Genomic DNA, 17,436 nt, shown 5'->3' with positions numbered 1-17,436 from the left:
GTGCTGGAAGCGGCAGCAGGCAAAAACGGCAGCAAACTAGAGGCACAGATGCTCTGTGCCCAGCCCAGCTAGTTCATATTATAAGATTTAAACTCAAGGAGGCACTCTACTTAACTGGGGAATCCCAAACAATGGCAGTCATTCTATACAGCACAATGTAGGCCAGCATCTTTAGCATCACATAAAGGCCAGAAATGGATACAGAAAATGGATACAGGCACCAATTGCTATGCAGAATGAAAATCGGCAATTAAGATCTACAGTACTTTCCATTCTCACAGAGTAAGAGGGGCAGACCCAATGTAGCTATTTCTACATTACACCTGCTACATCTGATCTGGTACACCTATATGGTATAACATACCTCTTGAAGGAGATGTGCTGATGCAAAGATAAAACAGGGACAGAGGCCTATAGTGTTGTCCTACCGATATCTTATGATATGCTAAAACAGCCCATTTGAGTATTCAGCCTTCAAATACAAAGGCTTAGAACTCTGAGACATAAGAATCAAATGGCAAATTCTCACTGTACTTTTCGCTTACATTTTGACTATGAATAATAGTGACCACTGACTGTACTTCTTCCAGCCCATAGTCTTTTGACCCTTATCTTTACATTTTTTCCTCTTTCTCTGTCATGTATGTTTTTTTCAGTTTGTCTGTGTGTGTGTGTGTGTGTGTGTGTACGCACGCGCGCACACATACACACCCCTTCCAACTGAGGATGACACTTCATGTATCTAAGGAATGGGACTGAAGCCCATTAAATATTGAAATATGCTGAAATAAGTGTTTTTGTCTTTAAGGTGCTACACTTTGTTGTTTTTTCTCCTACTAGCTTGCTTGCTTTGCTCACAGTCATATTTTCAAGTTCCACTGCAGACTAATCCCCAGTGCCTCTGTTCCTCAAAACTTTTTTTTTTTCATTCCAATGTTTCTTGTGTATTGTACACGGTAGCAGTTACTCAGCACCCAAAAGAGCAGCTCCTATTCATTTCAATTTGTGCTCACTGAAGGCAGAGATATTAATTACATACATTACTGCTATTACTTGAGGAATCTAAGGATAAAAGTATGAGCAGGTGGGGAACACAGATAATGAACGTGGACAAGTACTTAATCCATTCACTTTAAACATCAGATCAAGGTATTCATCAGGTTAACTGCTACTAGCAATTATTTTCTCACCTCACCCATTATCACAATTGAGTGATAATGAGCATTACTGGTTTGTATATTCATTGAACAAGAAATGGAAAATGCTATCCTGTGGGACACCAGGATCTTGACTCCTCTCTATGTGAACCTGAAGTCTTGGATCAAGGCAATCTTAGGCCACATTGCAAAAATACTGTTGACCAAAAATAAAAAATAAATTGCAAGACACAGTAGTAAAGTTTTCCTAATCAATCCACTTCCACATACATGGTGGTTGCTGGAATTTGCCATGTCAAGGTAACAGGATTCTCAGGCTTTTTTTCTGACAAGGTAAATATCTGCTGTCGCCATGCTGCATGTACTTTTATAAGGAGGAATTTTTCAGCAAATCAGACTGGAGTATAAACTTGAATGAGGAAGGAGTTTTGTATTTCCTATACAGCAATAATTGGCTCACCTGGTGATATCTTCTTTATTAGTAAACTACTTCTTGAATCATACAAATATCTGCCTATCACATAGTGTAAACAACATCATTTGAACTAAACCTCTAGGTAAGACTTATTAGTGGCAAGAATAGGTGCGAGATCCTACCTCAGGGCAAAGGGTCAGGTTCAAAGCCTATCATGAACAGCCCTGAAAATACAAAACATGATTAAATAAAAATTGTAGTATTACCATAATGCCAAATGCCATTCTATTACCAATGATTAATTGTAATCAGACACCACAGATCTAAGATTAGAGAGCCAGGTGTCCTGGTCCTGCTTGAGCCTAGATATCTCCCTTTCCAAAATTAACTACTGGTTGGCCTAGCTTACCTTCATTGCCTTCCCAGCCATAGGAAGGGTAAATGGTCTGTTAAGGAAAGGATCCTACCGGTAATCATCCAAACACCCCTTTGAAGGAAGTAGGGAGGATTAAAAATAGAATTTAGGAAAGGCTCCAAAGCTGATCTGCTATCAAAATATAAACAAAAATTCACTATGAAACTTGTAGGAGTTTGCTTAGACTGGCCTTTAAACGAGAGTCATCTCTTAAACTGAAGAGCACAGTTCTAGTTTATTAAACCAGGCAACATTACCTTTTAGCCTCTGCTTAAATTGAATCCCTCTAGACAAAGCTCTCATGAGATGTTATCTTTTATTTTATTTTTTAGCTCAGCTCCTCAATCTATTCTGTTTGGATTTTTATTTTATTTTCTGTGAGGGAGACTTTCAAATCATTAGACTGTTTTTGTTGGCTTTGCAGCACAGCTACCACTAAGGCCGATACTGGGCACACCAAACAAGTATAAGAATGTTACTCTTCAACTGCTTCTCTTGCCTGATATTTCTTTTGTTACATGGCTACATCAGTTCAATGCTTTGGCAAAAGAAGCTTAAAAAATGAATGTTTTTTTTCTACAAAACAAACGGCAATGTGTTTTAAAGTATGCCAAACATAACATTTTGTGAGACAAAGAGTTCCAGAAGACAGGCTGGGATCTAGCAAAATAGTTTGAAATATTTGTTTGTACGATACACAATGCAGTTGACCAAGTTTTCTTAATCTCTAAATCAATATAATTGTGGCAGATCTCTCCTCACACACACACATAGAAAGAGCCAAATTCTATAACCTCAAAGACACTTTTTGGGGGTATTTGGAATCTCTGTGCATCAAAATTTTATCAAATAAAATGTGATAGATACAAAATTTTATCAAATAAATTTCAGAAGGTGAATGAAGGCATGTTGTGGTAGTCTATTTCATCTGGCCACCGCCTCCAACTCCCTTTCTTGGACGGGAGAGAGGGATTTTTGGCAACAGCTCCTTCTCCCTTTTGCAGGCTGCTACAGGCTCTCTGGTGTGTTAGCTCACTTTAATTGCGCTGTAATTCCTTGCATCTGGGAGGGCTGGCCTGATTGGTAGTAGGTGAGAGCTACACTGGTCAGGCTTTTGAAATCCTGGCCCTTATAAGGGTGAGCAGCACAAGGCGCATGCCACCCACAGGTGGCTGCCGAAACCAACCGCCAAAGGGGGCTGGCCTTTGGTGGCGGCGGCCTTCGGGAGTGCGATTGAGGGCTGGGGCCAACCTGTTGTCTTGGACTTCTGGAACCAAGCAGCAACTTCATTGTTGCCTAGTACTTAGTTAGGCCTGGTACAGGTATGTGTCTTGGGTTGAACAGAGATTGGGAGGTGGGGGACAACTCTGGGGCAGCTATACCAGTGGTGGTGGGGAATCGATGATGATATGGCATTAGCAGGCCAGCGGGCTGTTACAAGGGAAGGCGATTCAGAAATTAAATTGCTGTTGCCCCTTCCAGCATGCCTACCACCTCTTTGAACTTGGAGAGCCAGCCAACCACCCATAGAACCTCACCTTATTACTCTGTAATGCCAGGTCAGTTCAAAATAAATCTGAGATAGTCTAAGATGTAATTATGGATGAAGGAACCGACTCAGTACACATTACCAAGACCTGGTCAGAAGAGGTGAGTGTACCAGCCCTAAGTACTAGGTTTGGACCCAGCTTCTCCCAGAGGGTTAACTGCATGTTGGAGCAGGTGAGAGGATATGGGTGGGGAAGTGGGATGAGTGTGGTCTATAAGAATCCCATCTCCATTACCAGAATCCCTGTTAAGGATTTGGCTTATACTGAATGTGTGTACCTAAGTTTAGGAAGCAGGGATAGACTGGGACTTCTGCTGGTGTACCGGATAAACCCGCTGCCCAGTGGAGTTGAGCTGACTGACTTGGTTGCTGAGTTGGCATTGGAGTGGCCCAAGACGCTGGTGGTGGGTAACTTCAATGTTCATTTTGGGACCAGGTTGTCGAGAGCAGCTCAAGAGTTCATAGCGGCCATGACAACTGTGTGCCTATCCCAATTGGTCACTGGAGTGACACATGATGCTGGTCACATGCTCAATTTGACCTTTTGCTCTGATCAGAGTGGTGTTCCATGGGGGGGGGGCTTCTGTCATCTCCCTTTTGTCATGGACGGATCACCTTCTGATTAAGGTAGAACCTACAGCCACAACCCACTTTGGCAGGAATGAAGGGCCTATTAGATTGGTCCGCCCAAGGAGGTTATTGGATCCAATAGGATTCCAAGAAGCCTTGGAAAGGTTCAGGATTGGCTCTGCTAGAGATTCTGCCAATGCTTTGGTGCAAACATGGAATAATGAACTCACTAGAGCGGTAGACACAATAACTCCTAAGTGTCCTTCGACCTGCTTTAAAGATAGCCCCATGGTATTTGGATGAACTACAGGAACAGAAGCGGCGAGGTAGACACCTAGAGCGCAAGTGGAGGAAGACTTGGTGCGAGTCTGATAGGGCACAACACAGAGCACATTTGAAGATGTATGCTCTGGCAGTGCGGGCGGCAAAGAAGCGGTTCTTTTCTGCCTGCATTGCTTCTGCAAATTCACATCCAGCTGAGCTGCCCAGAGCTGTAAAGGGGCTAGTATGTACCCCCCTCGCCTTTGGATTTTAACTTGGGACCATTGGTCACTCATTGTGACTTTTTAATGACTTTTGGGGGGATAAAATCTCTCAGATTCGGGCCGAACTGGATTCCAAAATTACTGCAGAGTCTACTGTGGAGGTGTCCAGCAACTCCTCTTATGGGATTAGATTGGATCATTTTCAGTTTGTGACTCCTGAGGAAGTGGACAAACTGCTTCAGACTGTGCATCCTACAACCTGTTATCTTGACCCTTGACAACTTGGCTTATCTCATCTGGTAATTATATTATCAGAGAGGGTCTGGCAAATATTATAAATGCTTCTCTGAGGGAGGGCAGGATGCCTCCTTGTCTTAGTTAGTGAGTTAGTTAGTTATTTGATTTCTATACTGCCCTTCCAAAAATGGCTCAGGGCGGTTTACACAAAGAAATAATAAATAAAAATAAGATGGATCCCTGTCCCCAAAGGCTCACAATCTAAAAGAAACATAAGACAGACACCAGCAACAGTCACTGGAAGTACTGTGCTGTGGGTCGATAGGGTCAGTTACTCTCCACCTGCTAAATAAAGAGCATCACCATGTTAAAAGGTACCTCTTTGCCAAGTTAGCAGGGGTAAGGAGGCTATTAAGGAGGCTATTATTAGACCACTTTTGAAGAAACCCGCATTGGATCCCTCAGAGTTAACTATTACAGTCCTGTCTCCAATCTTCCATGGTTGGGCAAGGTGACTGAGCAGGTGGTGGCTTCCAGGCAGTTTTGGAGATGCAGATTATCTAGACCCATTTCAGACTGGCTTCCGTGTGGGCTATGGGGTTGAGACTGCCATGGCCGGCCTGATGGATGATCTCCAACTGGTGATCGACAGAGAGAGAGTGACTCTGCTGATCCTTTTGGATCTCTCTGCAGCTTTCGATACCATCGCCCATGGTATCATTTTGGACCACTTGAGGGAGGTGGGATTGGGTGGCACTGTTATACAGTGGTTCCACTCTTTCCTCTCTTGTAGATTCCAGATGGTGTCTTGTGGAAACAAAGCCCAATTCTGGGTTGGCGCCAAACAAAGCGAGAACAAGCAAAGCTAGAACAAACGTGTGGAGTTCCACAAGGCTCCATACTGTCTCCAATGCTTTTTAACATCTACATGAAACCACTGGGAGAGATTATCGGGAGGTCTGGTGCTGGGTGTTATCAATATGCTGACACCCAGATCTATTTCTCCATGTCAACCCCATCAGGAAATGGCACATCTTCTCTAAATGCCTGCTTGGAGGCAGTAATGGGCTGGATGAGGGATGACAAACTGAATCCAAATAAGACGGGGGTACTGACTGTGGGGGGTTGGGACCTGAGAGATGGTTTGTATATGCCTATTCTGGATGGGCTTACACTCCCCCTGAAAGATTAGGTACATATCCTGTGAGTGCTCCTTGACCCAAAGCTCTCCCTGGCTTTGTACGTAGTCTGGAAACTACAACTGGTACAGAATGTGGCAGCCAGATTGGTCTCTGGGACCACAGGAAGGGACCACAGGAAGACCCTCAAGACTCACCTGTTCTCACAGGCTTTTCATTAGAATTCATTTTAATAATTGTTTTATGCTACTGTTTGAATTGTTTTGTGTATTTTAGTCTGTGCTGATTTTTAAATGTTTTAAATTTTGTACACCACTTAGAGATGTACATATCAGGTGGTATAAAAATATGATAAAGAAATAAATAATTGGAGGTCTTAGGCAGATCAAAGGAAGGTAGCAATAGCCAATATATCTATAGATAAAAATCCTGGCACAACCAAAAAAAGTGAAAGAACAAACAACTTGCAAGCTTCTTGAAAGGAGCAATACTAAAAGTAAGAATACTAAAATTGGGCTTCAATCTAATAAAACAGATCTTATTATTTTCATAACTGTGATGTTCCATTATCACCACCACATTAGCTGTTACAAAAATCCTTTGCTTAATACCATGCAATTTTTACTACAGCTTATTTCAAGAGAGCAGCTGCCCTAGATTTAAACTTTGTTGGTGTTCACCAGAATTGTTTCCCTCCACGTACCCAAGCATTAGGAACACTTTGGCTTGTCATCAAAGACCCTGCCTGTTGCAAAGAAGACAGCTTGTTACATGAACCCTGAAATTAATAATATGCAAGCTCCCTTCACCTTCATTTAGAATTGGCTCAGTATTTATAAGCTTTCTTCTCAAGCATTCAGAAAAAAACTTGACTGTTTTCAGAGAACTTCTTCCTGGTTCATGCATAAATGCCAATAATGCCACATATTTGCACATTATAACATGTGTAATATTACCTATCCCACGACCTCCCCACAGCTCTAGCTATTGCAGAGAAGCACTTGGAATGTAACTGCCTCGTGCCCTCAAACTAATCCAGAAACAGGAGAGGTTTTCAGAATTTTCTAGAGGACAACTATGTACAATGTTAACAGGAAACTGCTTCCACACAGCATCTCAGTGTGCCTTCCACTGTTTCCAATGGAAAGTGCATGGCACTGTTGAAGCAGTTTGAAGTTACACCGTCAGGACTGCCTTTGAAGATGTACAGCAGTCCAGTGGGTCCTTACTGTCAACCTGAGAATGCACATATCGGCAAACTGGATTTGGGCACCATGTATAAAGAACAATGACTTCATATACACAGAAATGCTGTTAGCCTTCTGTGTCAGAGGAGAACTTTCAAGAGATGTGGCACTCAATTCAAAATACATGAAAAGGATTCTCAAGTAAACACCTAAAACACTGCTGGGAAGTGCCCTGTTCAGCAACCCTTTTTACCATTCAGCCACTTTGCAAAAGCAGTGAGCGGCAATAAACCGGTTTTCCTGTTATTCACAGTGGCCTCTTGCCCTTTCCATGGGAAGTCACTTCCTTGCCTCTCTTCCCCTTCCATCAGGGGCTCTGTTGGGCCCGGACCTGGGGGAGGGAGGTCTGTATGCCTGCTCTCCTAGAGGGCCCCATGATCTCCTGGAAGGTCCCAGCCAGCACCAAGTATCTCCTGCATGCCTGGCACAGGCACCAACTTGGAGATTCCTCCCTGGCCACAATAGAAAGCTCTTCAAGACTACAGGAGGGTTGCTGTTCCTCAATCCAACTGACAATCAGCTACTCAGCTGGTGGGTGGGGCTTCCATAGGCAGAGCCACAAGCATGCTGCCTGCCTGAAGAGCTCTCCAGCATGCAGGCTGCAGAGCTCAAAGGAGACATAGTGGCCAGTGCTGCACAGTGTGTGTGCGCCCTTTGCTCTGCCGCCACCTCCGCCACCGCCACCACCACCACCTGGTGTTCTGTGTGCTCATCCTCAGGGTGCATGAGGAGGTCCATGTGTGGGATAAAAGTGGGTGATTTATCCCCACCCCCATTGAGTATTTCCAGAATAGCACAAAGCTTTGAAATTGGGCACTGAGGTAGGATAGGCAAGCAGGACTCCGTGTATTAATTCTGAAGTGGATCAGTCTATTAATTTTTAATGTTATTTTGAATTTAAAAATAAAAATTCACAACAGTCTTATAAGTGGCTTGTTTCAAGGCAGAACATTACCAAGACTTCTGGAACCGAAGCCCTTCCCCCTTAGATCATCATTCCACCACCATGTGAAGGAATCTTCCTAATGCCTTTATTAAAAAGTACAACACCTCCCCCCCGCCTTTGTCCAACCCTTTACATTTCCAGAATGGCTGGGCTTAGAGTTCTGAAATCGGGCATATATGTAGCCCAAGATGGCATGACTCTGTATTTTTAATTTCAAGGAAATTGGTCAATCATGCGATTTTTTTAATGAAAATGTCCCCCTACTGCAGTAAAGTTGCCAGAAAGAATTATCTTTATCCATAGAATATTTCACACCTTGTGGAACTGTTACATCTTAATGAACTTTAAAAAAAAAAAATAAGGGAGGGGGACTATGCTCAAGTTGGTTTGTGATCCAAATGGTCTGCATGAGAACTGTGAAGCAAGGGGCATGTGCCGTGGTTCTAATTTTGTTCCTTACAAATGTACTATATGTCCAAGTTTGATCTGTGGAAGAAGGGACACATGTTGTGTCTCAATTAGTTTGTGAATGGTCAAAAAGCTGTATGAATCTATTGGGGCTTGCATAGTCTTTGTTTGGCAAATGCACTCTGGCCCAGACCTGTGGGTTTGTGGGAAATGCATACATACGTCAAGGATGCGTATTTTGCAGGGAGCCCCCTCTGTAAGCTTACTTGGTGCAGGGTCCAGAATTACCTAGCTGCACCCCTGCCTCCATCTCTCCATGGTTTCTGGCAAAGTGGAAGATCATCACAGATATGTGGCCTTCAAATTGAAATGTTTGTCAAACATTACAAACATGTTTGTTAAACATTAGAAATGTCATACTTCGCCCATACTGATCTTGGAGCAAATGAGGGCTATAAATATTTTGAGCATACTGGAGTTTCAGTGAGTGGGTTTTTCAGCATTCTCTAATAAAGCCTCTCTTATAATGAGGAGGTGCATGTACAAGTCAGAAAGAAAAAGGACATGGGGTCATTACCTCTGTTTTGGAATGTCCCAAAAGAGCTTTGTCAGGTTCCATCCCCAATAACTTTTTAAAAGGATTTAAAGAGCCTCCTCCATCCTGCTGTCTGCACTAGTGCTCTGGATTTTAAGCTTAGTTTTAATTGGGATTCCAGCTTTTAGTCCTCTGTTTTATACTGCTTTGTTGCATATGCATTTTTTATTATTGTTATTTTATTGTGACTATTGTGAGCCACCCCAAGCAGCATTTTGCTGGGGGAGATAGAATATAAATATTATGAATACATTTCTCAGACCATCAGACTGGCAATCGATAGGATTGGCCTCTGTGACAAACAGCTTTTTTAAAAAATAAATTAAATATTTAGAATTTAGATACAGAGCAAGTTTCAAGCTCTGAAAATGCCTGAATAATTATTTTCTTGGGCTTATTTTTGGTTGAAGATGCATAAAAGATTAGACTATTTTGCTGAAGATAAACTTTGCACAGATTGGTTGTCAGAATTAAAATTTAAAAAGTAAAGTTTTTTTAAAAATGCATATAATTTAAGATAAGCAAAGTGGAAGGCTAGCTGTCAGACTTAAGAGTTTGAAATTTAGAAGCATGTATCCTATTAAACATAGATATTGCATTGACTCCAGCTTCAGCATTGGATTTATCCTGCAGAAGACAATTGGGGCTGAAAGACTAATACAGTATTAGTATGTATAGGCTAAATTGTAAGCAAGCATAACATGTGGGACTGTAAAATGTGTTTACTACTTATATGCTGTGCAAGTTAAGGTGAACACTTTAGTTTACAAATTCTATGCTTTCTGATGCATAGAATCTGAGAGGATTTGTAAGGACTTTATTCTTCACTTAAATGGAAGGCTTTTCATCCTAGAATCATACTGGGCACCGTTCAGCAAACTTAGCATATAGGCATCGACTATGGAGCTCTTATGTACAATCAATGCATTATTGCCTAAAATGACAGCAGCAAGGAAGAGGGTATCAGGAAAACAATGTGTTAAAAATTCTTTGACGGCTGCACAGAAAGTGAAAAGGGAGAGATTGTTTCCACAGTTAATTAAATCAGAGATGTTATCCTTTTCTGCTGCATACATCTATATGCAAGAAACCTCTAAACCAGATAATATCGCAATGATAAAATGGAAAGTTAGTTAATTTCTTTCAAGAGCTAAACATGAATGTTTCCCCAGATTAATACAAACTTTCTCGAAACAGTGAACATTTTAATTGAAATTAGGCATGTAAAATTCAATTAATTTTTATTCTTTTTAATTAAAGCTGAGGTTTGATAATGTTGTTATTCTAACATTCTATGACATAAAAGATATGCAAGTCAAGTAAATCACGTTTATTCAATTACAATAATATGCCATTCCAGATTTATATGTCTGACAACAATTAGCCTAAAGGTAAACCCCTTACTCATAAGTGGTCCACACCAATCACTTTTAATTGCATTTACTTTATGTCCTGGCCCATTTGGATATAACACAAGTATACCAGCAGAAAACCCACCTGGGATAGTCAATGGTGGGCATGAAGGAATCTGCACATATGGTAAATGCATGGATGACATATTTACTATTAAAACTTTTAGGTCACCTTTCATTACAAATCCCAAGGTGGCTTGCAACACACAAATTAAATACAAAACCAATTGGTATCAGTATGAAAACAGATTTAAAAAGAGTAAACGCTAAAAATAGATACAAACACAGTACAATCTCCACAGCTGTTATTAAAAATCCACATTAAAAGGTCTTAATCCATTTGCAAGAGGGCATAAGAGAGGCAAGGGTCTCTCCAGTGAGGGAGTTCCACATGGGAGTGGAGCTATAATTGGCGGATGGGTTCAAAGAACCCGAGCACCCCAGCTCCTGGGAGCTGCCTGGCGTGCACAGCAGTTGGCTTTGTTGCTGGCTGGGTGTTTTCTTCATTCTCTCCCTTGCAGGGAGAGTACAAGGAAAACACCCAGCCAACAATGAAGCCCGCTGGGAAATGAACTCCAGAGGGCTGCAAGGGGCTCTTCTGGGAGCTGGCCATACTCCCTGTATGTGATGTCACACTCAAGAGTCGTCGAGGAGAGGAGTGAACATGAGCTCACTCTCCCCAAGCCACACACCTAGTTCCACAGTCTGAAGGTGAAACCAAGAATGCCCTGACCAACATGCCCTATAACCAGGCCTCAGCCAGCATTCACATGCGGAGCAGCCCACTCACCCCACTTAGAAGATCTTGTGAGCAAGGCAGATTCACTTAGGAGCATGTAAACCTTAAAATAACTAGTGCTCAGGTCGCTTAGGGCTTTAAAGGTTAAAGTCAGCACCTCCAGTTCAACTCAGAAACAGACTGGAAGCCAGTGCAGTTCTTTCAGAACTGGGATGATAGTAGGGATGTGCTAGCCAGGTGGTCTGAGTTCAAACTGGACCGGCCCGGCAAAGGGGGGTGCCATTCCAAGTTCAAACTGGAACGCCGATGCCGCCCCAGTTCAAATAATCAACATGTGGGCCAGCACAGAGGTAATACTTGTAAAGGGCAATCCGGCTAACATTAAAGGGGGATTTCCTAGATAAGAAGGGGGGCAAAGGGGGAAATTTTACCTTTAGTTTCCCACCAGTGGGGACTTCAGAGATGGCCGCAACACTGGCTCCTCCAACCCCTTCCCCCACTGGCCTCCCAAATGACATGCCAGGCTGGCTGCAGTTCAGGCCTTTGTGAACATGCAGAGGCATAAGAGCAGCTTCTGTGAGTACACAGACGCCCGAACCAGGCCACAGCTGGCACAGCCTGTCATTTGGGAGGCTGGCAGGGAGGGGGATTTGGAGGAGTCCCCGTTGTCACCGTGGTCACCTCTGCCGTCAGAAAACCAAAGGTAAAATATTCCCCTTTGGCCACCCCTCCCTTAGTCCAGGAAATCCACCTTTACTTGTAAAAGAGAATCCTGGCTCAATTCTCCTTTACAAGTATATCCCCTAAGCCAGCCAGGATGGCTGGATGGACTGGACCGGGTTCAGCTGAGCCCGGACCGGTTTAAATCCCGACTGGATTCAAAGTGAGCTGGCCAAACGGCTGACTCACACACCCCTAGATGATAAGAGTTCAGCCAGGCTGCCCCAGATAATAATCTGATGGTCGCTTTCTGCATCAGATGAAGTTTCTGAATCCACCCCCCTCCACAAAAGGCTTTTGTTGTGGCTTGTGTCCTGCATAAAACCAGCCCTTAACCATTACATTACATTCTTTTATTATTAGTGCCAAGGGAAATGATGTCGCAATCATTGTAGTCTGCAAAGGTAAGTAAATTTATGTAGTACAGATAAAAGTATGCTTAATTTGACTGGCAAAGTATATAGAAAAACAACAGTGGTACACTAATGGGCCACTTGGTGGCCTATTATGGAGTATTCTCCAAGGTATAATTTTGAAAGCAGCTGAAGTTTCAGGCAGTTATATTCAATTGCTATAGGCATTTTGTCTCTAATAAACTGTTCAGGACTTGTAACTAATGAGTAATTAAGGGAATGTTGATTACCTATATGAGATTTAGCAAATCTATATTAAGGCTATCATATAGTGAAACTATGAAGTCTTGGGACAACATAATTTAAATGCAATTTTTCTTTCTACTTTGGCAAGCCTTCTCACCCAGACTGGAAAGACACTTTACACAAGATTTTCAGCCCTGATTGCTTAATGCAGCGATGTGATTTAAAAGATCAACTTTCAATAGGATCTGGATTTCTACTAGCCTCTGTGCAAGAGTTTCCCCACTCAAGAGAGCCTGAGAGCCAGAGTCATGCATCTGTACAGAGATCCCATCGTCAGCTATGGTACCTAGAGTCTTGTGAACACATATGGCACATATCTTCTCCCACTGTTTGTATACAGGAGACTGCATCTTTGAGATTCAAATATCTAAACTCAGACAATGCCTTTAAGGGGATTTTAAGTCAAATACATTGACAAAAAAAGGCATTTACTATATTAAACATACTTGAAGAGGTACCCATGTATTTTGTGCTCTGAGAAATCTAAACCCAAGATTTGGATTTGTGAAGGTTTAGATCCCTATTTTTTAAACACTTCTGCAGCTTTTCATTTTTAAAGATCAGGCAGCAATGGACTATGCTAGGGATGTGCATGAACCGTACACGGGTTCGTACGGGCAGTGCCGTTGCAGCAGGTAAGGACCTGTTCTCTTTTTTTAAAGATCCTGCTCACTGCTTCTCTCCCCATGGCGCCGAACCAGTGCACAAACCTCAGTTCATGCACATCCCTAGACTATGCAATGTATGAACTATATTTAGTTTTAACAGAAGAACTACAATTTTTATAAAAAGTTGCATATATTGCAGAAAAGAATACACTGCTTTTGCACATACTTTAAAGTACAATCTTATTTTTCCTGGACAAATTATTCTAGAGAATCTGAATCTAACTTTAGATTAATAAAAAATGGTGTTTTCCTTGTGTAGACAACAAGTAGTCTACATTACAACTGAATGTACTGTTCTAGCAACTGCATCGCCAAGGCGCTTTAAAAATAGTGATACATGTCAAATGGATAGGCATATTTGCAGCATATATAGTGTAGCTGTTCCCTCTATAAAAATATTATGTTAGAATATAATTTGTTTTATAAACGAAATTATAGGATATGATTTAGTACTGGATCCAGGAGTTATTCTGCTGGGGACATTAGTAGAAAATATTAGGTCTGCATTTTCAGAATTCTGATATAAGAATTGCTCTGATTTTTGAATTTCTGAAATTCCGATACGAAATTGTACTCTATATTGTATTGGAATTTTTGTAATTAATTTCAGAATATCTGAATATCGCTATTCCAGAATTACAAAACGGTGTCCACAGCGTGCTTTGGCCCTATAAATAACACATCAAAAATAAAGCAACAAATCATAGCAATTTCACAGTTCTAAACTGGTTGGCGGGATGGGGAGGCTAGAGAACCATATTTTGTTCTTTCAACTTACGCCAAAGTTCAAATTACTGCTCAGCCAAAAAGTTCAGGGATGACCTTGGGTCAGTAACTCTCTCTGCTTTTATCCTTCACTGGATCATTGTGAAGCTAAAAGCTCCCCAGCTGGCATTAGTAAATGTATTTTCTGGGGTCAATACAGATGCGGTATCAAAAAAATTAATTGTGTGTATAGTAACTGCTGCCAGATTAGCTATAGCCAAACACTGGAAAAATCAAACCACGTTGATGGATATCTGGTACAAGAACCTATGGCATATCACATTCTCAGAAAAGCTAACTCATATTATTTGGTCCCGTGCAAAACAGACAACAAAGAATTCTTTTTATTAAATTTTACTCCTTACATAAATGGGGGAACTATGGTTGTTTTCCTAGCCCAGACAATATTAAAGTGAGGATGGATTGGGGTTTGCTGTATTATGTTTTGCTGTTTGTGTTTGGTTCAGTATTGTTTAGCGTGTATGTGTATGTGTCTGTGTGTGTATGTATATACGTGTGTGTATGTGTGTTTGTGTGTGTGTACATACACAGAGATATAGAGACAGAGAGAGACAGATAGGAGGAAAAGCAGGGGACAGTTGTAACAAACACCTACATCTTTTTCAGTGACAAGAGTTTACCCTTTCCAATTAAAGACTTTTCATATATAGGGGGTTAAAAAAAATCTTCTTGGTCTTTTTGGTACAGTTTCCCTGTTTAACAGCAGCAACACTGATTGCAATGTCAAGATTAAGCCCTTAGGCGTACTTATATTCTTCACATATAACAGTGATAACTAAGAATAGATGGGAGCAAAGCTGCTTCAGTCCTCTAGTTGGGTAAAGCTGGTTCAGTCTTCACCTATTAAAAAATATTTTTCATTTACAGAACTAGCTGATAACTGAATTTATGCAATCTTGGGTCAGACCCTTAAAGAACCTCTTTAACTGTATGGTTTTGAAACCAAGAGGAATTCTGCAAAGGAATGTTGAGCTACTAGATCAGCAAGATGTACTCAGAGAGGATGTCTTCACGCCTTTCGGAAGTGTAACATGTATGAGCATACATCCTTTGAGTTAAAGCTTCTGCTCTGGAGCTTGAGAGTTTGCACTGCTAATTGCGGGGTCTGGCAAAGAGATCTATATATGGTGTGCCCCAGAGGCAGAAGAAGGGGCGGAGTATTGTGGGGTTCAGTTACCACTTGTGTGAAGTCATCTGGGACCTGCTGAGGGCGTCCGCTGCCATGTTGGAGATGCCTTGTATGTATACTGATGTAGGGCTAATGATGGGTTATGCACCAGTGCCACATGTCCATTGCCAGGAACAGAAGAGTCATGGAGTTTGTGCTGCCCTGCCTGTTTAAATAGGCTCTTGCTGTGGTGTTCTTGGTCTGCACCATGACCACCAAATTGCATAAAATGGGCAAAAATCTGCTCAGGGCCTTGAAGACTGCCAGCAAGTCCGGATAATTGATGTGGTGGCAGAACTTGGTGGAGGTTCATGGAGGCAGAGGAATCCAATGTGTGCTCCCCAAACTTGTCTCTGATGCATCCATGGTCAAGGCATAACTCAGTTGTTGAGGATGAAAAGGGGTACCCACCAATAAGTGAGAAGTCTGGATCAACCAAGAGACTGATTGGAGGACTGGCCGTGATATTTGAAGATGGTGGAATTGGAAGAGGAGGTCAATGAACTCTATAGAGATGGAGGGAGTAAGGTGAGATTTTGCATAGTTTAATTGAAAACCCAGGTGATCAGGCAGGTCTATTGTGGCTATGATGATGACCACTGTGGCCTGAGGGGTTTGGCCTATGATCAGCCAATCGCCAAGTTATGGGAATATTTGGATCACATGTTGCTGGACTCTGATTAGAGATAGGATACTACTGGAGCAATGCACTTGGTAAATACTCCTGGGGCCAACACTAGGCCAAAAAGTTAAGGATATGAACCGATAGGTTTCCGTCCCAGTTTTGGAATAGAGGTATTTTAGGTGCTGAGGCTGAATGGCAAGATGATAATATGTGTCCTTCAAGTCCAGAGAGGAGAACCAAGCCCCTTTTTGGAGAAGAGAGAGGACGAACAGGATGTGATCATCTGAAAGCATTTGTATGTGATGCAACTGTTTAGTCCCCTGACGTCTAGCATGGGCCAGAGGCCACCGTTGTGCTTGGGTACAGCAAAATATCATGAGTAGAAGCCACTGCTTGTAGGGTTCAACTCTTGCTCTATGGCATCCTTCTCTAAAAGGGAGGTGACCTCATCCCTCAGGGCAGGAATAGAAGGAGTGGTGACTGGGTGGGCTATAGGGGGTATGCTTGAAAATTCCAGTGCACAGACTATCCATATAATGGCGAGGACCCAGGAATCTAATGCAATGGTCTCCCATGCCTGAACGTATGTTGAAAGACGGGTTGCTGTATGGTGTACAGGCAAACAGTCATTTCTTTGTGGGGAAGGGTGACAGTGGCTTGTGTCTCTGAGCAGTCCCTGTGTCTGTGAGCCACCCCAAGAAGTAGTGTACTGGAGGGGCGCGGTATAAATATTTTATAAACAAACAAACAAACAAACATAGACCTTTGGGTGGCAGAAGGTTGTCACTTACCATACTGGAGAAATACTGGACTCCAAACGGAGAAATTGGATGTAGCAAACTGAGGCAAGGGTTGTGTTGGTTGGGGGCAGGTTCACCTCATGGGCCTGTTGGGGTGGTAGGCAGCCATCTGAAAACCCATGGAACATGCAATATTCCAGAGCTTCTGCAGTTTCTGCAAGGTGCAATCCGTCTTTTCACTAAAAAAAGCATCTCCATCAAAGGGTAAGTCCTCAATGTGTGAGCAGGAACCCTGGGCAAAGCCTGGAGAATTGAGCCAGGCATGCCTACATATCACAGTGCAGGTGGCCATTACTTTGGGCAAACACTCAGCTGCGTGCCTGGCTGAATAGAGCTCCTGCTTGGCTAAATGAGCCACCTCTTTTAAGAACACAGTGTCCAGTTCCTGCTTGTCTTTTGGGAGATGGTCCAGAAATGGGGCTAGCTTTTCCCACAGGAAGTAGTTATACCTGGTAATTGGCTATCTTGAGATGGAGCGCTGAGAGTAAGTTTAATCATACTCCTTAGGTATCCAGCTTGCACCCCTCTGACGCTGTTGAGGTTGAGCATATCTTGTTAACATAACATAACATAACATAAGAACAGCCCTGCTGGATCAGGCCCAAGGCCCATCTAGTCCAGCATCTTGTTTCGCACAGTGGCCCACCAGATGCTGCTGGAAGCCACAGGCAAGAGTTGAAGGTGTGCCCTCTCTCC

The 17,436-nt window shown here is 42.5% G+C and overlaps 1 protein-coding gene across 28 annotated transcripts in view; it reads right to left on the bottom strand.

The window, feature by feature from the left end:
- CADPS2 (calcium dependent secretion activator 2) overlaps positions 1-17,436 on the bottom strand; it is a 522,314-nt gene that overhangs the window by 385,317 nt on the left and 119,561 nt on the right. For 2 of the 28 annotated variants that reach the window (XM_053251813.1, XM_053251814.1), the window contains one exon: positions 1,755-1,796. The exons of the other annotated variants lie outside the window; for them this stretch is intronic. The gene's annotated coding sequence lies outside the window, so the exon portion shown is untranslated. The remainder of the gene's footprint in view (positions 1-1,754; positions 1,797-17,436) is intronic. 28 annotated transcript variants of the gene reach the window in all.

The sequence above is a fragment of the Hemicordylus capensis genome, chromosome 5 (genome assembly GCF_027244095.1).
Source record: "Hemicordylus capensis ecotype Gifberg chromosome 5, rHemCap1.1.pri, whole genome shotgun sequence".
NCBI classification, from domain to species: Eukaryota; Metazoa; Chordata; class Lepidosauria; order Squamata; family Cordylidae; genus Hemicordylus; species Hemicordylus capensis.
The sequence above is the reverse complement of the archived record's forward strand: the minus strand, read 5'-3'. Positions and strand labels throughout refer to the sequence as shown.